This window comes from Podarcis erhardii (genome assembly GCF_964252035.2).
Source record: "Podarcis erhardii genome assembly, chromosome: 14".
NCBI lineage: Eukaryota > Metazoa > Chordata > Lepidosauria > Squamata > Lacertidae > Podarcis > Podarcis erhardii.
The window spans coordinates 13,161,956-13,185,044 of NC_138503.1; the positions used below are offsets into that span (position 1 = coordinate 13,161,956).

The 23,089-nt window shown below is 43.4% G+C and overlaps 1 protein-coding gene across 1 annotated transcript in view; it reads left to right on the plus strand.

The window, feature by feature from the left end:
* The window catches only part of SEMA6D (semaphorin 6D), a 421,542-nt gene that overhangs the window by 137,839 nt on the left and 260,614 nt on the right, over nucleotides 1–23,089 (plus strand). The window contains exon 3 of the mRNA XM_081838792.1: nucleotides 21,173–21,240. The gene's annotated coding sequence lies outside the window, so the exon portion shown is untranslated. The remainder of the gene's footprint in view (nucleotides 1–21,172; nucleotides 21,241–23,089) is intronic.

Sequence of the window (23,089 nt, forward strand, 5' to 3'; positions counted from 1 at the left end):
AAAACCTCCAAGCAACATCAGACCTAGTGTTAGATCTTCTGCAGAAGCCTACTACAGTGGTACCTCGCAAGACGAATGCCTCGTAAGACGAAAAACTCGCAAAACGAAAGAGTTTTTCGTTTTTTGAGTTGCTTTGCAAGACGGATTTCCCTATGGGCTTGCTTCGCAAGATGAAAACGTCTTGCAAGTTTGTTTCCTTTGTCTTCCAAGTTTGTTTCCTTTTTTCTTAAAACCGTGCATTCACTTCGAGGAGCAACTCACAGCACGCGGTGTGGTAGCCTTTTTTGAGGTTTTTGAAGACTTTGGTGATTTTTGAAGCTTTTCCAAAGTCCGTGCTTCGCAAGACGAAAAAATCGCAAGACCAAAAAACTCGCAGAACGAATTAATTTCGTCTTGCGAGGCACCACTGTATTCTGCTCTTGCCCCTGGGAGGTAGAAAGCTTGTTCACATGTTACACTGAACACAGGTTCAGGGTGTCTCTACAGATGGACAAGTGTTTGTGAGAGAGGGCATATACATTTAGCTTAAGGTAAAGGGACCTCTGACCATTAGGTCCAGTCGTAGCCGACTCGGGGGTTGCGGCGCTCATCTCGCTTTACAGGCCGAGGGAGCCGGCATACAGCTTTCGGGTCATGTGGCCAGCATGACTAAGCCACTTCTGGCAAACCAGAGCAGCTCACGGAAATGCCATTTACCTTCTCGCTGGAGCGGTACCTCTTTATCTACTTGCACTTTGACGTGCTTTCAAACTGCTAGGTTGGCAGGCGCTGGGACAGAGCAACGGGAGCTCACACCATCGCGGGATTCAAACCGCCGACCTTCTGGTCAGCAAGTCCTAGGCTCTGTGGTTTAACACACAGCGCCACCTGCGTCCCTTTTATACATTTAGCTTACTTTATTACTTATTATAACATTTATACCCCCCTCCTTTCCTCCAACGAATTTGAGCTGGTGCAAACATGGTTTTTCCACCTCTCCATTTTTTATCCTCACAACAACCCTTTGATGTAGGTTAGATGGGGAGACTGTGACCGGCCCATGGTCACCCAGTGAGCTTTGTGCCTGAGCAGGTAGTTGAACTCTGTTCCCGCAGGCCTTAGTCCACAACTCTAATCACTATGTCACAGCACAGCAACCCCAGCTAAACTTGCTGTGTACACAGTAGGGCTGGGAGATACCTGGTTTTCAACATCGTATCACCAGTTAAACATCAGAATATACCAATATATCACAATGTCTGAAATAAGGATGGAACTACGTAGAGGCAAACAGTAGGGCTGATCGATACCTGGCTTCCAACTTTGTGATACAGTGGTACCTCGGGTTAAGTACTTAATTCATTCTGGAGGTCTGTTCTTAACCTGAAACTGTTCTTAACCTGAAGCAGCACTTTAGCTAATGGGGCCTCCGGCTGCCGCCGTGCCGCCGGAGCACGATTTCTCTTCTCATCCTGAAGCAAAGTTCTTAACCCGAGGTACTATTTCTTGGTTAGCGGAGTCTGTAACCTGAAGCGTATGTAACCTGAAGCATATGTAACCCGAGGTACCACTGTATATCACCAGCAAAACATTGCAATATACTATTATATCACAATGATTTTTGTATAGTGTGTGCTTACACATACACACACACACACACACACACACACACACACACACACACCATGATTTACAATATATTGCCAGGTCAATGAAACCAGTATCATGAAAGGACTTCAAACCAGTTTTGGATGATGTATTTATATATTGTCCAGCCCTAGTACAGTGGTACCTCTGGTTAAGAACTTAATTCATTCCAGAGGTCCGTTCTTAACCTGAAACTGTTCTTAACCTGAGGTACCACTTTAGCTAATGGAGCCTCCCGCTGTCACCGCGTGATTTCTGTTCTCTTCCTGAAGCAAAGTTCTTAACCCAAGGTACTATTTCTGGGTTAGCAGAGTTTGTAAACTGAAGCGTCTGTAACCTGAGGTACCACTGTACGTATCCGCTGTATTGGAGAGCCATTTGTTGGTGTTATTCAACAGAGATAGGTGTTGGGTATCAACCACAAATTTACCAGCTATGGGGCTTTCATAAAGCTTGAGAGGATGTAGAAGTGGCCCCATCTTTGGAAGCTTTTAAAGAAAGAAAGAAACCTTTGGAATATTTTCATTCCAGGCTGCTCTTTATTAATTGCTGTTGGTATTAATTGCTCTGTTTTAAGGGAGGTGTAATGTAGTTTTAATTGGATTGTGACTTTGTTCGGTTTCATAATGATTATTACTCTGTATATTTATGAAATCTTCTGTGCCCGGAAAGGTGGTCTATAAATCAGGTAATAAGTAGGTAATAAATCAGGAGCGAGTAAACTTTTCCAGCCCAAGGAACACATTCCATTTGTGTTAACCTTCCGGGGGGGGGTGTCACATGATCTTAGTAGGCAGGTTCAGAGGCAAAAGTGGGCGGGGCAACGTATGTAAATTTCACCTGTGTATAGAAGGCTTGTTTCTACACACAGCCAAACACCCATCTCTATTCTCCATCTGGGCAAGCAAGAGGCATGATCAGAGAGCAAGGAGATATTCTAGCCAGGGAAAAAAACCATTAGAGGATGGCGGGAAGTAGAGCCAATGAGGGATTTGGCCTGGGGAGAGTCCCAGGGGCCACATAGAGAGGCCAGGAGGGCCAAATTCAGCCCATGAGCCTGAGGCTTGCCCCCATTGAAATAAATCATGGTGGAATGTACAGACTCCTGGGAAAGGGACTGTAACTGTGGGCGTGCAATGCCTCTCCTATGCACTGAGGCTTTTGAAAGGTTGTATTAATACCTGCCGAAGGACCCTCAAGTAAATCATTAAAATATGTAGTTAGGGAATTTGTTTGTTTGTTTTCCTCCAGGCCTCTGACTTGCCTTCATTCATTGCTCCCTTGCAATGCTGAATTAGGGCACACTTCACAAGGCCGAAAGAAACCATCGCGAGTCCCAAGTGGTGGGAGAAACATAACATAATTAGAACACCCGTAGCATATAAAAGAGTGTGGCTGCCTTCGCCGTTTATCTAGTTCTGAATAACAATCTGTTAAGAAAGCCACTTTCATTTTTAAATGTGTGTTTCCTGCCTTCCGTGTCAGATAATTTGTTCCTTTGCCTCTCGCGTTCCCTTCGTGCATTTTAAAAACGCTTTAAGAGTGATTATATAGCAGGGCGGGTCACATGGTTCTTTTGCACCAGAAATGTGATCAGTCAGGTCTAAGCGACAGCATAATTACATTCATAGAACCAGATGGTAATATATTTCTCTACAGAACTCATGAGTCAGTGTCCAGGCTCCTATACAATCATTTAGGGAGCTGTCTGAATATTTTTCAAAGTTTTTTTTTTAAAAGGCACGATGACTATTTTTCAAATCATCAATAATGCAATTTTGCATTAGAAAACAGGCTTTGAGATAAAGAATTCCAAACTTAATATTGTTGGGTAAGCAGCTGCAATTTTCCCGGTCCATTTTTTCAAGGTATGTGTGTTGGGAAGGGGGGAGCTGCAAGAAAATGTTGCAGCATGTCTCCACCTCCTCCAGGATGCATCCCTATATAGTGCAGGGAGGGTTTTCCCCACCACCACCTCAACTCACCCCCTCCACGAGGGCTGAAGTAGGTCAATGAGCAGGCCTCCTCCCACTTCTCTACTTTCCTTTTGGTTCCCCCTCAATTGTCACCTCAACGTGCGGAAAGGACTCTTTTGCCTGAGGTTGTCCCACACCACTTAGCTTTCTTATGGGCTCTGCTGGTCATGACCTCCTCTTTCAGACACCTAGGGTTTTATCCAGCGTTGGACATGGTCAAGAGTACACCCATTGAGGGCTTCTGGCGGTTCCCTCACTGTGAGAAGTGAGGTTACAGGGAACCAGGCAGAGGGCCTTCTCGGTAGTGGCGCCCTCCCTGAGGAATGTCAAGGAAATAAACAACTACCTGACTTTTAGAAGACATCTGAAAGCAGCCCTGTTTAAGGAAGTTTTTTATGTTTGATGTTTTGTTGTGTTTTTAATATTCTGCTTGGAGCCGCCCAGAGCGGCTGGGGTATAAATAAAGTCCTCCTCTTCTTCTTAACCCCCACAACAACCCTGTGAGGTAGGCTAGTCTGAGAGGCAGTGACCAGCCCAGGGTCACACCCAGTGAGCTTCATGGCCGAGTGGGGAGTTGAACCCTGGTCTCCCAGGTCTAATCCGATACTCTTAGGCGCTGTTATGTACTGAAGTTCTCACCCTGGGCCAGCAGGGGGATACTGTAGATAGTTATGCAAATAAGGGATCGAAAGTGACGTTCAGTGATTGGATAGTTTTAGAAAGTTGTTACAGTAACGTTGTACTGGAGCTCTATATAAGCAGGCTGACTGAACCCTTCAGTTCAGTTCTGTCCTGGCCTGTGAATAAACAAGAGCTGTTTGAAGAATTGCTGTGTCGTCTGATATGTTCACCCACAACTTAACAGGCACTATACCGCAACTGGCTCTCATTGGGTACTGCCCTACCATTCCATTATCCTTATCAAACCAGGCTTTGATTGGGCAGCTCTTGAAAGAGAGAACTACCTTTCTCCAGTGAATTACATGTGTGGGGCCTATGGGGTCCTGCCTCTGTGCTAGCTGGTGTGCCTGCATGGTGCTAACTTAGCATACCAGCGCCTGTGTGTCTCATCGCCTCATCTGGGGCCATTTCCAGTGCCACCACTCCTGCCACATCCTTTTTACTTGGGGGAAGGAGCAAAAGGGAGAGGAGTGAGAGAGCGTGTGTGTGTTTTAATTCATACTTGCCTTTCTTGCCCAGAAATTGTACTTAACTGTGTTCTAGAAGCAGTTGCCAAGTCCAACATAAGGAAACAGCTGGCAACGTTTTCAGAAATTCGGGTTTTATTTTGGGAGCTGGTGAGCTTAAATGCCGCCTTGATGTTAAAAAAGAAAGAAAGACAACAGCTGAAGGCCAATTTCTTCCTTTGCTGGGGAGGCGATCGAGATCGAGTTCATCTTCCAAGTATGTAGAGTTTGGTTGGCTGCATCTTTGCAGTTTGGGATTGTGAATGTCAACACTTAGGGAGGAAAGAATGAAGCCAGCTTTGCTTTATGTGCCCATATCTTAGACAGGAGAGAGAAAGAGAGAGAGAGAAAGAGACAGAGACAGAGACAGAGACAGAGACAGAGACAGAGACAGAGACAGAGACAGAGACAGAGACAGAAAGAGACAGACTAGCAACAAAATTTGCACCTGAGAATCAAGCTTTTTTCTTTCTTTCACAAAAATGATCTACCACTTGATTGTAATAAAACCTCTAAGTTGTTTATGGATTTTTTTAAAAAAAAAAATCCAATAAAAGACACTTAAATACCAGTATTTTAAAAAGTTAAAACAGATTAAAATCAACAATAAGCTAGAAAAAGGTTAAAATGTATAACTTATACACTTCTGGATAGACTTGCCCAAACAAAAACATTCTAAGTGGGCACCAGAAAGAAGAAGAAGAAGAAGAAGAAGAAGAAGAAGAAGAAGAAGAAGAGAAGAAGAGGAGTTTGGATTTGATATCCCGCTTTATCACTACCCTAAGGAGTCTCAAAGCAGCTAACATTCTCCTTTTCCCTTCCTCCCTCACAACGCTGTGAGATGAGTGGGGCCAAGAGACTTCAAAGAAGTGTGACTAGCCCAAGGTCACCCAGCAGCTGCATGTGGAGGAGCGGAGATGCGAACCCGGTTCCCCAGATTACGAATCTATCGCTCTTAACCCCTACACCACACTGGTACAATAAATGATTTAAGGCAAGAGAGCTCACCCTGAAACTCAGAATCAATAAAATGATACTGGATAAGATTTTGTTTATAAAAAATAAAAATTTTTAATCAACCAGATATAAAATATCAAGGTGGTGTATAGCAGTATGCAGATGCAATAAAAAACAATGCCACCATAAAAAATACAAAGAGTAGAGCAAGGTGCCTGGTGTCAAGTAGCAGGGAGTTCCAAAGTGTAGGTGTCATTAACCTCTGTGGGACTGAGACAAAATAAATTGATAAAATACAAACTAGTTAGGTCCATAGGAACACAGGAAGCTGCCTTATACCGAACCAGAACATAGGTCCATCTCGTTCTGCATTGTTTGCACCGATTGGCAGTGGCTTCCCAGGTTCCCCTACTTGGAGATGTCAGGGTTTGAACTTGGGGCATTCTGCATGCCAGACAGCTGGATCTACCACTGGGCTATGACCTTTCTTCACTTGCTTCCCTCACTCTATTGGAGTTTTATTTCTGCCAACTGACTTGGGGGCTTAGTGGGAGAAGGCAAGGAATAATTAAAATAAGTAAGTTAAGGGTTGAACAGCCCCCTTAGCTTTCATACATTTCTGCATTTCCACTGGAAATAATCTTCAGCTCTTGTTACATTCTCAAAGAAGGTCTCAGGAGCACTCGTAACTCTTAAAATAATGTTTTCGGGAAGACACAAGATTTACCCACCCTGGAAGAATGGCAGATGAAAGTAATGGACTATATGGAACTGGCGGAAATGACTGGCAGAATCCGAGACCAGAGAGAAGAGTCGGTGGAAGAAGATTGGAAAAAATTCAAAGACTATTTGCAGAAACATTGTAAAATTAATGGAAGTTAAAATGATGTTGGATTGAAACGAACTGGTTTTAGTAATAAGGCTAGAATGAATTTGCAAAAATAGGTTGATAATAGATGAAAATATAAAGTTACAGTATATTAAGATATTGGATTAAGAACAAAATAAAGAGGGGAAGGATTTGCTGAACTAAATATGTGAATTGGAACACAGAAAAGGGAGGTGTGAGGCGGTCAGGGAAATAAGTAAATGAAGTATAAATTATGAAAAGATGGACTTGTTTTTAACTGTTTGTTTTTTCTATTTTCTATTTTCTACTTTTCTTTTCTTTTCTCTGTTGATATTTACTTTGTAATCTACTTTTTTAAAAAAAAATTCTAATAAATATACTTTAAAAGAATGTTTTCGGTTCAGGTTTGCCCCCTTCCCCACCCTGTTCCAGGCTGACTCCTTTGTGGTACCTGCCGAACTGCTGCTTGTCTTTCTGATAAGTCGGCAGCTGTGGCTAAACCAAAAGCAAACTGCATTTGGCACGACTGCCAAGCTGGGCCCGACGGAAAGATAATGACACCTCCTCTTCAGCGGCCATCTCTACAGATCAGCATCGCCTCCTGCTTGCCAAAAGCCAAAAGCGAGGGTTTTTGCTCCATGCTGGTTTGGATTTTTATGAGGAGAAGAAAATGATTTAAGTCCATGACATGTTTAGAAACCCACACACAGCTCATCACACAGAACATCCACAATAACATTACCCGATTAAAGAGCTGGCAAGCACTGAATGAGCGTTCTTCCCTACACACATACACTTCAGTGGGATGTTTTATGTGAGAGCCTGCTGTTAAACTCCATTAAGCTGTGGGCTTTTTTATATATATATAATTTGGAGATACATGCAATATGCTTTGGTGGAGAAGAAAGAGGATGTGGCCGCTCTAATGGACCTGGTGCTTTAAACCGTCACATCTTCCCTAGTGATGGGAACTGTAGTATATTAAGGGTGCTGAGATTGTTAGCAACACCCGCCCAGAGAGCTACAATTCCCAGAATTCCCTGAAAAGAGAAGTGTTAAACCACTCTGAGAATTGGGTGCAACATACAGTGGTACCTCGGGTTAAGTACTTAATTTGTTCCGGAGGTCCGTTCTTAATCTGAAACTGTTCTTAACCTGAAGCAGCACTTTAGCTAATGGGGGCTCCCGCTGCTGCTGCCGCGCCACTGGAGCACGATTTCTGTTCTTATCCTGAAGCAAAGTTCTTAACCTGAAGCACTGTTTCTGGGTTAGCAGAGTCTGTAACCTGAAGCGTATGTAACCCGAGATACCACTGTACAGTCATACCTTTCAACTTACCGTACGTCCCGTGGCGACCCGGAAGTACCGGAAAGGGTTACTTCCGGGTTTCGCCGCTCGCGCATGCGCAGAAGCACAAAATGACGTCACGTGCATGCGCAGATGCCACGAATTGCAATCCGTGCGTGCGCAGATGCGCCGCTGCAGGTTGCACTCTTTTCATGTTGTGAACGGGCCTCCAGAATGGATCCTGTTCACAACCAGAGGTACCACTGTATATACATTTAAGGGTTGTTGTTGTTTTGCAGTGAAGAATTTGTGCAGTGTTTCTGTTAGCACATGAGCAGGACAAATGGAAATTAAATGTTTATCTGGTTCTTAAGCCAATATTTTGTGCCTATCAGCCTTTTGTACTCTTGGACTGAGTACACACATGGATTAAGGTGCACGCATGCATAAAGGAAGCAAATACATAAACATTACATAGCTCCTGTTTAACTGCATAAGTTCTCCATTTAAACTGCCTCATGCTGAGCTGGACCACTGATCCACCCAGGCCAGTATTGGATGTACTATTCAGCAACCATTTCTCCAGGGCTTTAGCATCTTTCTCAGCCCTACATGAAATTCCCAGGGATGGGCCTTCAGATACAAGAGCACCTGGTCCACTTCTGAGCTGTGGTCTCGACGTTATGTGTATATTTTGTCATTGCATATCTGGCAGAAAGAAAAGAGAGCATAATATCTCCATACATTTTAAAGTGTGTGGGGGTGTGTATGTTTTCACATGGAAGTGATAAAAGAAAAATGTTCCATTTTAGTATTGCATTAAAATATAACTTATGAGGTATAATCTCATACAGCAATAATGGTTTCATAAATTAGTAACGCACCATTAATGTGCAGTGCCCATAATAATTTTGAGCAGTTTGTGGATAGTTAGTCATTGTATGCTTTTCTGCTAGCATATTTGCAAAGCAAAGCAGGGTCCGGTATGGTTTCAAATTGGATTAGGGACCATGTGTTGATATTCCTGCAAGGGAAGGGGCTAGATGACCCTTGAGATCCCATCCAATTCTACAGTTCTGTGATTCTATTATTCTGTGTCATGTGTCATTGCTTTCAAGTGGGTTTGATAAAATATCATCTGTGGGTTTCTGGTAGTGTGTTCCAACAAACCCTGTTCCAACAACCTGAAACAGAATACACTGATAAAACAGGGGGTTGGACATGAAAGCGGTGTGGTGCAGTGGTCAGAGTGTCAGACAAAGACTGGGGAGATTGAAGTTCAAATCCACACTCAGCCATGATATTTTGGGAAAGTCACCATTGTTCAACTTAACCTGCCTCATTGGGGTGCTGAAAGGATGAAATGAGAAGGAAAGAGTCATGCAAACCATCTGGAAATCCTTGGAAGAAAGAAAGGCAAGATGGAAGTGTAAATAAACAAATGAGGGGAGTGGAGAAGTCCCCATTCTTGAATTTTATGCCTGGTGATTCCTTGTGCATAGAGCCTGAATGCAGTGATGCTGTAGACTCTTCCTGCATGATCTGGGACCTGAAAAAAATGCAGAAGTCCCAGATTGCATGTGTAGCATTTGTGGGTAAAGTCTGTAGGCATAAAGCACATGGATGGTTTTTTCCTCTGGGCCAGTAATATTTATTCACATTTCCCCATTAACACGTACATTTTTGTACATGTTGTTCGATAGTTAAATTGCATCAGAAAATTTGGAGGATTGCAACTGCTGAAGAATTATTGTGTGCCTGGTTCAAAGACAACTCAAAGCTAGGTTTGAGGGGTGCCTTTGACAAGAGCAGCATATTAAATTGAAATTGCCTCTCTAAGAACCCTCAAGACTGGGCTTCAAGGGCCTGAAATTGTTCTCAAAATACCCAGTTCCCTTCTCTCCCATAGTCCACAAAATCAGTTTATATTTCATGATATGCAATCATAGCTTTCTTAAGCAGTGGGAGGTTTTTTTGGCTTTTAAGAAATTGTAAGTGTCTTATGTCCATAGGCAGGGATTGGGGCCATTGAAGCTACATTTTCAGCTTTCTTCTTGAGCCTACAACTCTTGCTTAGGGATGAGCAAATCTGTCCATTTCAGTTTCTCCCGGTTTCTCGTTCCCTCCAACTTAAGTCCTGCTCTCCACATTGCAAACACATGATTGCAAATTCTTTTTTTAAGTCCTCATATCACCAAAGAATTGATGTTTTTGAATTATGGTGCTGGAGGAGACTCTTGAGAGTTCCATGGACTGCAAGAAGATCAAACCTATCCATTCTGAAGGAAATCAGCCCTGAGTGCTCACTGGAAGGACAGATCCTGAAGCTGAGGCTCCAATACTTTGGCCACCTCATGAGAAGAGAAGACTCCCTGGAAAAGACCCTGATGTTGGGAAAGATGGAGGGCACAAGGAGAAGGGGACGACAGAGGACGAGATGGTTGGACAGTGTTCTCGAAGCTACCAGCATGAGTTTGACCAAACTGCGGGAGGCAGTGGAAGACAGGAGTGCCTGGCGTGCTCTGGTCCATGGGGTCACGAAGAGTTGGACACGACTAAATGACTAAACAACAACAAATCATTTCAGTGCACATTTATCATAGTATACACATTTCTGAAAAGTGGTTTTCCCTAAAGGAGGAAAGGGGAAGGGCCATGGCTCAGTGCTAGAGCATCTGTTTTGCATGTAGAAGGTCCCATGTTCAAAATCCAACATCGCCACATAGACTCAGGAGAGAGTTCTGCCTGAAATCCTGGACTGCTGCTGCCAGTCAGTGAATACAGTACTGAGCTAAATGGACCAATGCTCTGACTTGGTATGCATAAGGCACCTTGCTGTGTTCCTAAGATAATGCATTTCTGTATGCTATTTTTTTTTTTTACTAATATGCACATTTTGAATGCACCCTGTACCTAGGTAGCTAGTACAGTCATACATTGGAAGTCGAACGCCTTCCAAGATGAATGTTTCGGCTCCCGAACGCCGCAAACCTGGAAGTGATTGTTCCAGTTTGTTAATGTTCTTTGGAACCCGAACTGCATGTTCATTTTTGGGCTGCAAAATTTGGAGAAGTACAAATTTTAAGTGGTGACTGTGTTGTGGTTAATGCATTCTTTTCGAAAGTGTGAATTAGGTAGGTTCACCTTTAAATGTGAACTTTTAAATGGGGACGCGGGTGGCACTGTGGGTTAAACCACAGAGCCTAGGACTTGCCGATCAGAAGGTCGGCGGTTCGAATCCCTGCGACGGGGTGAGCTCCCGTTGCCCGGTCCCTGCTCCTGCCAACCTAGCAGTTTGAAAGCACGTCAAAGTGCAAGTAGATAAATAGGTACCGCTCCGGTGGGAAGGTAAATGGCATTTCTGTGCGCTGCTCTGGTTCGCCAGAAGCAGCTTAGTCATGGTGGCCACATAACCTGGAAGCTGTACACCAGCTCCCTCGGCCAATAAAGCGAGATGAGCGCCGCAACCCCAGAGTTGGCCATGACTGGACCTAATGGTCAGGGGTCCCTTTACCTTTACCTTTAAATGTGTCCCCAGTTGAATTTCTCCCCATCCCTACTGCTTTCCACCTCCCTTTCTGTCCCCCTACACATAAAAAATATTTTGCGGGGGCCGTACCCTCTGATTTTTAACTCCTCCCTTATTTATCATGAAGTTGACCATGTTCTCTTCCCCCAGCCTATCACATAATGTGTCCTGTTTTCCTACTCATTAATACTTCTTCTCTACCCCACCTCCCCAATGATTCTACAGTGGTACCTCGGGTTAAGTACTTAATTCGTTCTGGAGGTCCGTTCTTAACCTGAAACTGTTCTTAACCTGAAGCACCACTTTAGCTAATGGGGCCTGCTGCTGCTGCCGCGCCGCCAGAGCACAATTTCTGTTCTTATCCTGAAGCACTATTTCTGGGTTAGCGAAGTGTGTAACCTGAAGCATATGTAACCTGAAGCGTATGTAACCCGAGGTACCACTGTACATAGAATTTGCTTCCTTCAGTTGGCCCTTGCTTAAGTTCAGTTTCTCCACTCATTTGCCTTCTGCTGTCAAACGCACAGCAAGGTTTAGGTTCTTAAATCATCCTGACCTTGTGGCCACTTGCACAGGGCACTTCATTTGCTCCCTAATGATAGAATAACATAATATGATTTCACTAGCAGGGTGATAAACTCCTTTTATGTGTAACGTAATCAGATTCTTCGACCCTCTCTAGAGAGAATTTCTAGATTGGGTATTAAAAACTCACTAGGATTTTAATTTAATACCACATAAAATCTTACTTAGGTTAATCAAATCTTCACCTCAGTGGGGAAAACCTCCACCCCTGACCATGAAAACTTTTTACAGGTTTAGAAAAACATGCTAAGCAGCTCTGAGATCAAATGAGGAGGAAATAGCTGGGTCTGAATGTGATTTATTTACTTCAGGGGCTGGCACTGTTCTGCCCAGGAGAACGACCACCAGTTCACCCCATGGCCCCTGTGAAAGATCTCAGTAAACATCGATTCAGAAATCCACAATGCATTAGAGACTGTTTGCTCTTTCTGCACTCTTCCTGTTTGTACTAGCTGTGTCTCTTGCATTGAACATGCTCCCTTAAACATACCCAGTTTCATTGGAAGACAAAAGTGACCACCCATTCACCTTTCCTTTCTGAAGACCGGTTTCTTTCTGTGACTGAGCTTGGCAGTGGCTCATGTAGGTGTCTTTATTCCCTTTAATTGGGGGGTGGGGACCGGGAAGCGTGTCTGCACCATATAGTGCTCCTGTCCCTTTTCCTGCTATGTTGTATTTTGCTACACGCACAATACAGCAGCCATTTTCTGCCTGGTGCCCACATCGCTTTCTCAAAATTCAGTATGCAGACCCTCCAAGAGTCCCTATTTCTCAGGGACAGTCCCAGATCTACAGAAGCTGTCCCAGTTTCTGATTTGATCCTGGAATGTTCCGCTTTTCCTTAGGACAACCCTATTTTCAGTGCTTTGGCCACCTCATGAGAAGAGAAGACTCCCTGGAAAAGACCCTGATGTTGGGAAAGATGGAGGCACAAGGAGAAGGGGACGACAGAGGAAGAGATGGTTGGACAGTGTTCTCGAAGCTACCAGCATGAGTTTGACCAAACTGCGGGAGGCAGTGGAAGACAGGAGTGCCTGGCGTGCTCTGGTCCATGGGGTCACGAAGAGTCAGACACGACTAAACGACTAAACAACAACAATTTTCAGTGCAGAAATATTGGAGGGTTTGGTAGGATGCCCTGTTTTCATCAGAGAAATGTTGAAGGGCCCACAAATGTTTGCAACCCATAATTATGGTATTTTATTCCTAAATAAAACAGACAAGCCTATCTAGACTTGTAGAAGTTAACATGTGTTTTAATCTGTTAGCTTAATTATTGGTTTTTGAATTTTTGCCTGTTTTCAGCTGCTGCTTTTTATTACAAAGTTAATGTTTTGGGTTTTTGCGTAAACCACTTAAAGGTTCTAGTTACAATTTTCCCTAGTATAATGCATTTTTGTATGTTATTTTCACTAATATATGCATTTATATGCACACTTTCCCCTAGTATATGCATTTTTATATATGTTACCTGGTTGGAGAGTTACACTGCAAAATGTAAAGGTAAAGGTAAAGAGACCCCTGACCATTAGGTCCAGTCGTGGCCGACTCTGGGGTTGCGGCGCTCATCTTGCTTTATTGGCTGAGGGAGCCGGTGTACAGCTTCCGGGTCATGTGGCCAGCATGACTAAGCCGCTTCTGGTGAACCAGAGCAGCGCATGGAAACGCTGTTTACCTTCCTGCCGGAGTGGTACCTATTTATCTACTTGCACTTTGACGTGCTTTTGAACTGCTAGGTGGGCAGGAGCAGAGACTGAGCAACCGGAGCTCACCTTGTCGCAGGGAATTCGAACCGCCAACCTTCTGATCGGCAAGTCCTAGGCTCTGTGGTTTAACCCACAGCACCACCCGCGTCCCTCTGCAAAATGTAAAGAAGTGCAAATTTCAGAGGATGGCTGTGTTTTGGTTTGCATGTTGTTTCAGAAAGTGCAAATTAGGTGGGTTCACTTTGAAATGCAAAGCAAATTTCTCTCCCACCCACCTGCTCCTTTAAAGTTAAAAAGGAAAGCAATAAAAAAGATTAATAGGGATTTTAAAATACTCAGACATACATGTGACTAAGATGGTGAATAGCAAATAAGATGACCAGAAATACAAGGTGCCTCCTTGACTTATATATGTCAAGCCTGGGTTTTTGTAACTAGTAGAGCAAATTTTGCAATTGATTGCCTTAAAGGAGAAAACATATGCAATGTGGAATTGACTACAAGTGACTACAGAATGCATGCAAAGAAATCTTCTCCTAAGATGACTATATAAAGAACAAGCAAATACATGCAGCAGTCCCTCTGGTTGCGAACAGGATCCGTTCCAGAGCCCTGTTCACAATCTGAAAGGAACACAACCCGCATCCGCTCATCTGTGCATGCACAGGTCGCGATTTGCCGCTTCTGTGCATGTGCATGGTGTCATTTTGCGCATCTGTGCATGCACGAGCGGCGAAACCAGGAAGTAACCCCCAGTACTTCTGGGTCACTGCGGGACACAACCTGAAAAGACGTAACCTAAATCGAACGTAACAAGAGGTATGACTATATGTAACAACAGCAGCTAGGATTCTTTACACACAGAAGTGGAAGGATTAAGAAATTCCCACCCCCCATAGAAAAATGGATAAACAAGGTTATGAACTGTTAAGTTGTTGGTGAACACATCAGACAACACAGCGATTCTTCAAACAGCTCTTGTTTATTCACAGGCCAGAACAGAACTGAACTGAAGGGTTCAGCCAGCCTGCTTATATAGAGCTCCAGTACCACGCAACTGTAACAACTTTCTGTAACTATCCAGTCACTGAACCTCACTTTCAAACCCTTATTTGCATATGTGGACCTGAATGAAAACTACAGTGGTGCCTCGCAAGACGAAATTAATTCGTTCCACAATTTTTTTCGTCTTGCGATTTTTTCGTCTTGCGAAGCACGGACTTTGGAAAAGCTTCAAAAATCACCAAAGTCTTCAAAAACCTCAAAAAAGGCTCCCACACCGCGTGCTATGAGTTGCTCCTCGAAGTGAATGCACGGTTTTAAGAAAAAGGAAACAAACTTGCAAGACAAAGGAAACAAACTTGCAAGACGTTTTGGTCTTGCGAAGCAAGCCCATAGGGAAATCCGTCTTGCGAAGCAACTCAAAAAACGAAAAACTCTTTCATTTTGCGAGTTTTTCGTCTTACGAGGCATTCGTCTTGCGAGGTACCACTGTATCTACAGTATCCCCCTGCTGGCCCAGGGCGAGAACTTCAGTACATAACATGAACTATGCAGAATTTGCAAAGCTAACAGCAAAATTAAGAGAACCTAATGGTGATTGCTTTGTGGAAGAAAGGAAACCTTTTTCGGATTACTTAAAGAAACACAATAGTACGATGAACTCGTGAGTAGGATTTGAACTATGAGCAAACAGAAGGAATTACAGATTATAGTATTGTGGTTATTAAATAAGAGTTAGAAAGTAAGATACATCAAAGGGGGAGAAATAAAACACAATGGAAAATGGGGTCAGAAGTTGACAAAAACAAAAGAAAAATTTATTGTATTGAAATGCATATTTTAGATCTTTGGAAATTCAATAAAATAACTTTTAAAAAAGAGTAAACAAATATATTATTCTCTTTGTGCAGGGGTCCAAATCCTTTGAACTATTGAATCCCTTTCCCCAGAAAGCCACTTCCGAGCTAGAGAGGAGGTGGGGTTGCAGGCTTCACGCCCCCCCCCCACGTGCGTGGGGGCTGGCTTGCAGCCCCCACCTGCTTAAGGGAATCCTTGGCCACGTCATTCCCCTTGCCAGCCAATCAGCTGACCTGGGAGGCGTGGCTCACGTTATTTAGGGCCGGCACGACCAAGGAGCTTCCTCTTTCAGCGCCTCAGCTGCTCCGGTTTCCCAACCCCCTCCCCGCCCTTTCGGTTTGGCTCTCTGACATTGCTATGGACCTCGGTTGGTCGCCATTAAGGGGCCTGGTAGAATTTTTTCCCACTTGGCAAATTGGCTCCAGCCACTTGGTTTTTCGCCTACCTCGTAGCAAATCGTCACAACTCCCTTGGCATTGGCGGTTAGGCATTGGTAAAGGTGTTGTTATGTAGATGAGAGGGGGGGAGGAAGCGCCATCACCTCCCCCCATAGCGAAGGGTAGTCCGGTAAAGGATTCTGGGGGGCGTGGCCCTGTCCGAAGCCTATGGAGGTGTGGGCCTAAGGCACGCCCCCGAGCAGTGACCCCGGGGGAGCTCCTAGTTGATGTGCATCAACAGGACTCCCCCTACTGGTGGTTAACCCTTCCTGGACTTCAAGCAATCAAACTGAAGCCTATTTTATAATTTTATTGTTTATCTTTTTAATAATGTTTTATGGTATTTTGTGTAAAGGCATGGACCTCACAAATTTAATAAACTTGTTGTTGTTGTTAGAAACTGAAGCCGGATAGTCGATAGGACCAACGCCTAAGGCAATACCACTCATTACCTTTAACCAATAAAGTTGTGGCCATTTTTCACCCATTAACCTAAAATATTGGTGTCATGTGTTTTTATTTCCGATGGAGGGAAGCGGGAACTCGTCACGCAGCAATAAAAACCCTTAGTAATGCAATGTAGATTGTTTATTAAATTTTCCTTTACAATTTAATCAACACTATATTCACAAATTTCCAATTTTTGGACTTCCACCAGCTCCTCCATCAATCATCCATATTTTGTATTTGTTACGCAAATAAAAAATTTAATTACAAAAAAAGTAATGCAATGTAGATTGTGGTGGCTAACCTGTACCCAATATATCCAATGTTGTTGGACTACAGGTGACCATTGGCAATGCTGGTTGGGGTTGATGAGAGTAAGACTCTGCAGACAACTGGAGGCCAACATCTACTCCAGCCTAGCTAGATATTCAGAGTTGAAAAGAATCTCCTAAAGGAAGGGACAATGGGTTTTCCCCCCAGCTAAATCCTACCCAGAATAGAGTAGACCGACCTATACACGTAATGAACCTAAGCTTGTCATATCCATTCACTTCATTTTTTAAAATATATTTTTATTAGTTTTTTAACATATCATTTCCAACAGTAATTAAATATACTTTTACATCTTATTCAAATTTTTGACTTCCATCAATCCTGTCTGAAAATTTCCCAGTCTAATCTCTCAGTATGCATTTCTTATCTTCCCTATTACATTTCAAACTCATAACCAATATCTCTATCTTTTTATACTTTGTAACACTTCGTATATTCTCCTTACAAAACTTATTGTAGTCTTACTAGCGTAATTTGTTGATTACAGTTGCTCTTCAAATAATTCATATACTTCTTCCAATCTTCTGTAAATCTCTGGTCCCGCAGGTTTGGAATCCTTCCTGTCATTTTGTCCACTTCTGCATAGTCCATTAATTTTGTCTGCCATTCTTCTTTTGTCGGAATTTCTTCTTGTTTCCATTTCTGGGCTAATAATACTCTTGCCGCAGTTGTTGCATATAAAAACAATTTAACATCTTGCCTATTAATGTCCTGTCCTATAATACCAAATAAAAGTGCTTCTGGTTTTTTTAAGAATGTGTATTTCAACATCTTTTTCATCTCATTATATATCATTTCCCAGAACTTCTTTACTTTTTTACATTCCCACCACATATGATAAAACGTTCCTTCTTTTTCTTTACATTTCCAACATTTATTATTTGTCTTATACATTTTAGCTAATTTCACTGGTGTAATATACCATCTATACATCATTTTCATCATATTCTCTTTCAAAGCATTACAGGCTGTAAATTTTATCCTTTCCTAGTGATATCCATTCACTTCAATGAGTCTCCTCTGAGCAGGACTGGCGTTGAATCTATTTCAACATATGTCTTACAACGACAAAGTAAAGGAAGTGAATTCACTTGCCCCACATTTTGCCTGGGATGAGTCAACTGTTATCTCCAGAGATGCAGAAGCAGATTCGGATCACTGGAACACTAATTGTACTGGTGGGCCATACTGCTGTCTTTTGAGCATGAAGATGAACTTGGCCACAAAAATGTTCCCTGGCGGCTGCTTCCTCTTCCTATGCCGTTCCCAGGCAAGATATACCACTCTGCTGATGAAACCAGACCGCAGCTCCTTGTTCATTTGCTTAAATTTCTGTTTGTTGGAGGGCTCTCGTCGCCGTACCAGATCCTGCAGAGATTTACATGACTTTCTACACTTGTAGGTATGTCTTCTTGATAGCAAAGCCCTCGAAGCTGCTATGTATATTACAGCATTAAAAGCAATCCAATGTTAAACATAGTTCACTCCCCAACCACCCTGACGCATAAAAGTTTTAAATTGCAGAGTTCTCTTACTGTGATTGTGCAGCTCCGCTCCGCTCTTGTCATATCAGATTTTGAGAGCACACATATAATATTGCTTTCATTTTTTTCCAAAAAAAGGTATTAATTTCTTTCTGTGTCTGCGTGAGCATGAGTCAGTGGATCTCTAGGGTTCGAAGTCTGGAGATTTCAGAAAATGAACCTGCAAACTTCTGCAGGCAGGGCAGGTTCTCTACCATTGAGCTGTTATGGTTGCCCCCCATTTTTGTTTTGGTTTTTTTAAAAAAATATTTTTGTTAAACAATTTCAGCATAACAAATTATCAGTCCAAATAATCAACTACATTATTCCCCCCCCCAATCCCTCCCTCCTCCCCCCCCCCCCAAGGACTTCCCTCAGCTCCGCTCTCTGATTTCTTTGCACATATTGTTCTCTGCATGTTATAAAATTGTACACATCCTTGCCTTATCTATCATGTATTCATCTAATAAATTTGTGGATGTTTATTCAAAACCTGCCAAGGAGTCCAGATCATTTTGTTGCCTTTTAAAGTAATTTGTAAAAAGTTCCCATTCTTCCTTGAAGTCACGATTGTCCTTATCACGCAGTTTGTATGTCAATTTGGCCAATTCTGCAGAGCTCATCAATTTTTCTTGCCACTGTTCTTTTGCTGGGATTTCCTCATTGTTCCATCCTTGTGCTTGTTAACAAGACTCTAAATCGTGCTTCACGTATGTGCAGAAGTGCTAAATCGCGCTGTGCGCAAACACGGCACTTCGGCTTCCATCAGTTCCATGTTACGGACGGGCCTCCGAAATGGATTCTGTCCATAACACGTGGTTCCACTGTACAAACATTGACATTAAAATCCAATATTTTTTAAAAATGATGTTATACAATTGAATAACACTTCCAAAATCCTAACCAATCTTTGTGTAAAACAAAGCACAGCTGACCAGATATCAACTCAGGTAGCCATGGAATTGAAGTAGAAATAAACCAATGATGTATTCACTCTCACTAATACCCAAAGGCAGGTCTGTGCCTCTAAGATTCACTCTCTGAATAACAGTAAGCAACCATATCCTATCAGTAGAAGTTTTTGTAAGAGTAACTTTTTTCTAATGGGGGGGGGGGTAACAACTCAGCACCCTTAACAAACTTTAGATCCCAGAATTCTTTGGGGTAAGTCCTGACTGTTTAAAGTTGTTGTGCTATAGCTTTCAATTCATAGTGCAGAGGAGGGTATTTTCACTAATGTATGTATATTTGTGCCCATTTCCCTTCAATATATGCATTTTTGTATGCGTTGTTCGGTTGGATAAGGGCCTGGCAAAAGTCAGAGAATGTTGAAGGATAATTGTGTTTCATGAAGGCTCACTTTACCCCATACATGCATGCCTGAATCTTGATATCTTCTTTGGAGGCCCATCTAAGGTTCCCTTGCCTAATAAAGTGAGGGGGACTTTTCCTAAGGAGAAGGCCTTTTGAGTGGTGGCACCCTGTTTAGGCAGCAGGTGAAGAGAACCACTGCTCTTTGTATTAGAATCCACTGGTTGCGTTGGTTTTTTTGCACTGTTGTCCCCTTGCTCAGCTTCATGCTGGTTTTACCCTTTTAGCTGCAGGGATTTATGCTGATTTTAGCTGGGGAGGGTGGGCGAGTTGCTGGGGTTTTTGCTTTTGTGCTTTATTTCATGTTCGCTTTTATTGTGAATTGTGCTTTATTGTTTATGTGAAATGCCCAGAGAACCCACATCACATCCACAAAATGGACTTCCCCCAAAGAATGCTGGGAACTTTTGTTCATTAAGGGTGCTGGAAACTATAGCTCTGTGAGGGCTTTCCTAACAGCTCTCAACACCCTTAACCAAGTGCAGTTCCCAAGGCTCTCTCAGGAGAGAACCATGACTACTAAAGTGGTGTAAGAGTGCTTTAAAAGTGGTGCGGGGATGACCTTGGTTGGATGAGCAGCAACACCCCTCAGCCTGCGTGTAGGCCCCACATAATCCGATCATAATTATTTATGTCAAAACATCCTTTTATTAGAATGCGCATGTGGCATAGTGCATGCTCCTTGCTTTTATTTTTAAAGATGCAAAATGCCAGATCTTTATCCTTGTTTTCTGATACTTGAAGAAAGATTCCCGAAGGAGAACTGAGAGGAATGAAATTTCTCTGAACTTGGAGGCATCTTGGGGATTTTAATGAAATAACTGGTACTTTATTGTCCCTCTCTGTGCTGACCTTTAATTTTTTTGTATATATCTATCTTTTAATGCTCTTTATTAAAACTAGCCATGCCTTGCTCTTTTGTTCCTTCCTGGTTGAGTGGTGGCGACTGCATGCATCAGGGCACAATGCCTCTAATCAAAATACTCTCTGGGAAATCAGTAGCCAGGTTCTGTAGTTGGCATGTGCTTGTTGTGGGTATTCCTTTCCCTCTTTTAGTGGTTTCATCCAGGGCCGTCTTACCCATAGGCACCAGGGGTGCGGGGCACCCAGGCGCTGGGCTCTTAGGGGCATCAGGCCGAGAGTCCGGGGCTCGAGAATTGAGTCCGGGGAAGAGCCTGACCATCGGTCAGAGCGCCATGGCAGGCTCTTTTGCTGCTGGTGGCTCTACGGCATGAGTTTGAGGGCAACCGAGCCAGCGAGACGCTGAGGCGGCCGGCTGGCTCCGCCTTCCTGCATGCCTGGGATTGGGCAACCGGGGGGGGGGCGCCTGGCGGATCTTTGCACCCCAGCACCGCATATGCTTAAGACAGCCCTGGTTTCATCATTAAACTTCCTTCCAGCCATTGACAAGCCACACTTCCCATGTGTGCCTAGCATATTGAAGTTTGAAAACAAGCATCTATTTCATTCATATCCTTCTCTCCTCTCTCTTCAACAGGTTTGCCTGCATCTGAGCCGAGGTCAGCCCGTATGGGAGCATCAACGCCAACCGCTTAAGGATCAGTGGTAAGAGCTAGAGACATATGCCTGGTGCTTATGGGGAGTAAAGACACATGGAAAATTTGATGTTTCCCCTTGACAGATGGCGATGGCATGCCTTCATAGCAGCGCTGATCTGTTGCTAATTCTTTAAGGTCTTATTCTTATTATTTATTCAATTTATATACCGCCACTCATCCAAAGATCACAGGTTGGTTTATAGTGTAAAAATATTGTTCAGTTGCCTGTTTCCTTACTTAGAAAAGAGGTCCAAATCTATCAGGATATACCTTGAGTTAGAGGCAAGAAGATAGATCAGGATCTGCTGGCAGGTTTCTGGATGAGTTGCAGTAGTTCCAAGGTGGCCATGTGTCCCGCTGTGCAGAGAGTATTCTCTGTTTGAATGAGTCCTCTGTTTGAAGGGCTCTCCAGTTTGGAGATAAGGAACTCCAAGATGGGAGGGGCCTTGAAGTTGTCTTAACTGCTGGTTAGCACCAGGTCAGCAGGTTGAGCAGCTTGCCTGGTCACAGTCTTCCCCTCTAGGGTGAGGGGCCTTTTGTTTCTATTTAAATTATAGCAGTAGTTCTGTGCCTGCATATATACCTGTAAATTGGCATGTGCAACGTGGGTGCTAATCAAAAACATATTCTGCACTGCCTTTTTTTGGGGGGGGGGTGATGCATTCCCCTTTTTTCCATGTGTCCACCCTAAGTGTGTATGTGGTCACCTTAAGTAGATTTAAGGGGGGGAAACATTCTCATTTCCAGTTGTTTAAGAGGTAACAACCCCCCTCCCCTTCACACACACATACCTGCTGGAAGAAAGGGAAAAAATGGAGTGGATTGTTCACTCTGTTATGAGAATCATGCCCCATGTTCAGGAGCAGCTAGTGCCATGGTTTGATGCTACAGAGCTGCCCTCCCGACTCTGGCATTACTCCCACTTACCAGGATGGTGCAAGAGTCAGGCAATAGGGAAGCAGTGAGGTCAGGACCATACAGAGGCACCAGCTGAGCCAATCCATTGCTTCCCCTGGTGCATCTGTGCAGCCCCAATGCCACTGCTGTTCTGCCCCATTTCGGCTGGAGAGCTGCTGCACCATCTCTCTATGCTGGCGTCTCCTACCCAGGTTAAACCTTAGCAACTCAAAGAAAGGTGGGGGGGCACCCCTTCTCTCTTAGTCAGCAGATATTAACACGGGGTGGGCATTCCAAAAAATGGAAAGTTTTCAAGTGAAAACTGGCATGGTGCCATTTTGGAAGGACTGTACCATTTTAACTTTTAAAATTAGCCTTTCACCATGTCCCCTAGCAACACATCCATTGAGATCAATGGAAGCTTGTCTCAAAGACTTCACTCTGCAATCAGCCAGCCCCTACCTGCCTGCCTTCCTACTTACCATCAGTCCTGGGGGGTTGTCAGCTTCCTTTTCCTTAGTCTCAGTGTTGCCTTTGCAGGATTCAGCAGGGAGGAAGATGGGGACAAGACTAGAATGAGTTGGTTCTGCCTCTCAATGGCTCTGGCTTCACCTACTGTTTGGTGTCCCTGCCTTCTGCTGCAGCACCCTCAATGGGCACCAGCCACCACACATTGAGTCAACAGTCTCTTTAAAAGGCATTATTTCTTCAGTAACTTGACTGGGGGTTGGGGCACCCACATGATGCACTGGTAGCAAGACTACATTATTTGTCCATCCATTCACACTTCACTTCAGCATTTATGTGGCTTTTGAATTCATGCTTCAATATATTTTCTTGACACAAGAAAGGGCTTCAATGGGCATGTGATGAATGTCCATATTAAATTAATTCTCCCCTTTTAATTAAGTTCATCTAAATTTAATTTTGCAATTTTATTTCAGTAAACCAACCTGACT